This window comes from Passer domesticus, chromosome 30, assembly GCF_036417665.1.
Source record: "Passer domesticus isolate bPasDom1 chromosome 30, bPasDom1.hap1, whole genome shotgun sequence".
Taxonomy (NCBI): domain Eukaryota; kingdom Metazoa; phylum Chordata; class Aves; order Passeriformes; family Passeridae; genus Passer; species Passer domesticus.
In genome coordinates this window covers 934,858-938,482 of record NC_087503.1, presented here as the reverse complement: position 1 = coordinate 938,482, position 3,625 = coordinate 934,858, and the positions used below count along the sequence as shown (strand labels likewise).

The 3,625-nt window shown below is 49.6% G+C and overlaps 1 long non-coding RNA gene across 1 annotated transcript; it reads left to right on the top strand.

Annotated features, from left to right (window-relative positions):
- Window positions 1-2,125: 2,125 nt before the first annotated feature.
- On the top strand, window positions 2,126-3,163 carry LOC135287714 (uncharacterized). The gene is made up of 2 exons (XR_010351269.1): window positions 2,126-2,652; window positions 2,739-3,163. It is a non-coding gene; the product is annotated as an uncharacterized LOC135287714 (long non-coding RNA).
- Window positions 3,164-3,625: the final 462 nt, after the last annotated feature.

Below are 3,625 nucleotides of genomic sequence, written 5' to 3'. Positions count from 1 at the left end.
AGGATCAAGCAAGTACTGACAGACCATGGCTCGCTCTTGATTTCCCTCTGCTCTGGGCAGTTCACCAGGAAGATTTCTGTAGTGTTTTGGTTTGCCATTTTGAGATTTCTTGGAGAATGGATTAATTAGTTTGGTGAGTTCAGTGTTGGGTAATTTCCAGTGAACTCACTAGAATATTCTTACTCATTTCCTGCTGGGAGGTAGGATTAGGAGAAAGGCAAAGCAGGCTCAAAACTTTAGAAGGGTATAAAGATAAGTTTATTAACAGTAACTGAAAGATAGAGAATTAAGAAGCAGAAAAAAGCTTTCAAAACACTTGTCTCCCTACAACATTTTTTTCCTTAGTGACAATTTAAGGAGACAAAACATAAAGTTTTCAGTTTGTTTGGCACCTCTAGAGTAGTCTTTCTTCAGTTCACTTAGGGAGAGGAGTCTCTCTTTCAGGCTCTGGAGACGTCTCCATAAGAAAGCAATTCTCTCATGGCTCTCAATTTCCAGGAATGGCAGCCACCCAGAATATCATGAAGTCCCTCCTATTTTTTCACAGCTTTCCCACAGATGTGTTTATAGGCCATGTCAGCTTATGGGGCATTAGTTTAAAAATTAGTTGTTTAAAAGTAAAACTTCTCTTCATCCATTCTTGAAATCATCTCCATCTCTGACAACAGAGGTCTTCTTCTCTCCCTGAGGGCAACAGGTCTCATCAGTCTTGCCGGTTTCAATGTTCAAACTTCTCATGGGATCACAGCTACTTCAACATTTGCTTCCTTTAGCATGGAGGCCTTTGCTGAACAAGTCATCTCCCCATATTTTTCAATGAAATATAGGGCAAAAGAGAGCCTGATGTATCAATTACATCCTTCTCCATAGCTTTACAAGAGGATTTCATCCTCAGGATCAAGGACATCTACTCATCCCTCCCATCTGGGACGCAACTTCCTCCTCACAGATCTCAGTTCCTCCTCTATGTGCCTGCACTTTGTCCTTTTCTCTCATGCGAGGGAGGATGGAAGCACTGAAAGAGTTAATATCTCTCCCGGGGCCTGCAGATGGTTCCGTGACCCCGGCCGGGCTCGGTCCTTGCGGCCGGAGCCGTTTTACCATGGAGGTTTCTGCAGCGGCTGTGCTGGGGCTGTGTCAGGATGGGCCGCGCTGGGGCAGGGCCAGGATCTCAGCAGCCAGGCCAGAACACAGCAGCAGCACGGCCGGGGCCCATGGCTTCTCCTCGCCCTGCCCGGGGCTTGCGGGTGAACCCCAAGGGTGGCAGAATCTTGGCCGAGCCGGCCCGGCTCGGGGCTGCTCCTGGGGCCTGGCGGATCCTGGCTGGGCCCGGGCTGGCGGCGGGGCAGGGCTCGGTAGCGGCCAGGTGTTGGCAACCGCAGCCATGGCCCGGCCCGGCCTCGGCCCCACGGCCTCCCCTGCCCTGCCCGGCAGCCGATGGGGCCTGGGGGGCTCCCTGGGAAGGGGCCCGGCCCCACGGCAGGAGCTGCCCGGCCCGGCCCGGCTGAGACGGGGGCTGGGCCAGCCTTGTTACCTCTTTGCTGGCCAGAAGGGAAAGAGACCCTCCCAGGCTTTCTCGTCTTTAACATGTGTCTTCACAGAGGCATGTACAGTTTCCTTCGTGGTTTAACAGTTTCTCAGTTCTCAAAGCTGATTACTGATTTGTTGTTTTCCGTCAGACATGGAGGAAACTGCTAGCAGCTTCTCTTAGGACATCACTTCCATGATGCAGAACCACCACAACAGCAGAGAGCACAGAGTTCCTTTGTCCATATGTAGTGGTCATGAGCCCAAGGCCTCAAAACCCTACCTTCGGAGATCTTTGGGCCGCCTCCAAGGTGTTTTCAAATGAAAACATTCAGCTCAGAGTCTAAGAAAATCACCAGAGTACAGGGCCAGCCTGACCTGACTGTCCTGGCTACTCTTGTTTTGGAGCAATCTTTGGATATATGGAATTTGGGAGGCCGAATTCTAATTTTGGCCATGGAGCCTGGACATGAATGATGGTTTTTTTCCACAGGAACTAAGGAACAGAGCCCCACTGTTTCCTGGGCAGAAAAGAGGTGACCACCAGAGGCCAAGGCCAGCCAGAGCTGGCAGATTTTGTTCTAGGAGATACCTTTGCATATGGGAAATTTTTTCAGGACAGTACCAATTTTGGCAGTGGGCATCTGAAAAGAGGGACACTTCTTTTCCATAGCAAGGAAAGCATGGAGCCCCAGTGCTGCAGGAGCTGATGAGAAGCAGCCCTTGACATCCCAAGATCAGCCAGACCTGTCAGGTGGCCCCTGGGAGGCCAAGCCAGCCAGACCTGCTCCATGTTCCTTCGGTTCCATGGGGCCCTACAGTGTCCCAATGGTCCCTTGCTTCCATGAGGCCCTGAGGTGTCATAATGTCCCCTTGGTGAAACGAGACCCTGAAGAGTCAGAATGGTCTCCATGGTTCCACCAGGCCCCACAGAGTCACAATGGTCTCTGGGTTCCATGAAGCCCCGCTGTGTCACCATGGCCCCTTGGTTCCATGGGCTCCAGTGGTGTCACAATGATCCCCTTGGTTCCATGAGGTCCCTTCCCACAGTGTCCCAGTGATCTCCATGGGAAGGAAAGAACCAAGCCCCAGTGTTGCAGGGTGTCCTGGTTTGCCAAACAAATTGTATTCTATTTGTCAACTGTATGGCAGTTGTCTTCTGTTTAGTGGGAAGTTTTCCTTATCTCTTCCACAACCAATCCTCCCTCCAGGCAGGCATCTGCTGATAACAGACTATTGAATGTCACTGCATGACTGATAAGAACTACAGCATCCCATTGTGAGATGATCCAGCCAGAGGGATGAGCCAAGCATTCCTACCCAGATACAATCCTGTGCTTCTGGAACACCAGCATGGCTTTCTCCACTGGAATTCCCAGAGGAGCAGCTGCCTCTTCCACTGGATCTTCAGAGGAAGACTACACCCTTTTCTACAGGATCTGTGCTCCAACAGAACCACACCTGACACTCCAGGAGGACTGCAGCCACATTTTCAATTGGACTGCTACCAGCACCCTGACCAACAGGGTGTCGAGTTGTGTTCTGACTCTGTCAGTCTTATTTTAGTTTACTGCATTGTTTATTTTATCTTTTTATTTTCTTCCCTATTAAAGAACCGTTATTTCCTGCTCCTGTATTTTTGCCTGAGAGCCCTTAATTTAAAATTGATAGCAATTCTGAGGGGGGGTTTACATTTTCCATTTCAGGGGAAGTTTCTGCCTTCCTTAGCAGGCACCTGTCTTTCCAAACTAAGACAGATTTTGGCACCCAACGTGAGGCTCAAGGGCATAGAAACAAAAAGGGAACAACAGTTCTTGAATAATGTAATTTTTTGTGCTGCTATAGAAACCTCATTAACCGACACCATGTGGTCCAGCTTACCCTGTTTTGGGTGGCATGTGATCGTGGCTGTATTTCTCCCATTTGCAGGCCCTTGTCTAAACATGGGTCCTGTAACCAAGGCTACTGTGGCTGCTATCTGGTTTGTTTTATGGGTGAATAAGGTGAGGAATTAATGGATTTTTAACTTCCTCTGGAAAGCAGGCACATGGATTCACACCTATCACACACTACCTGTATGCTTTTGGGGTTACTTTAA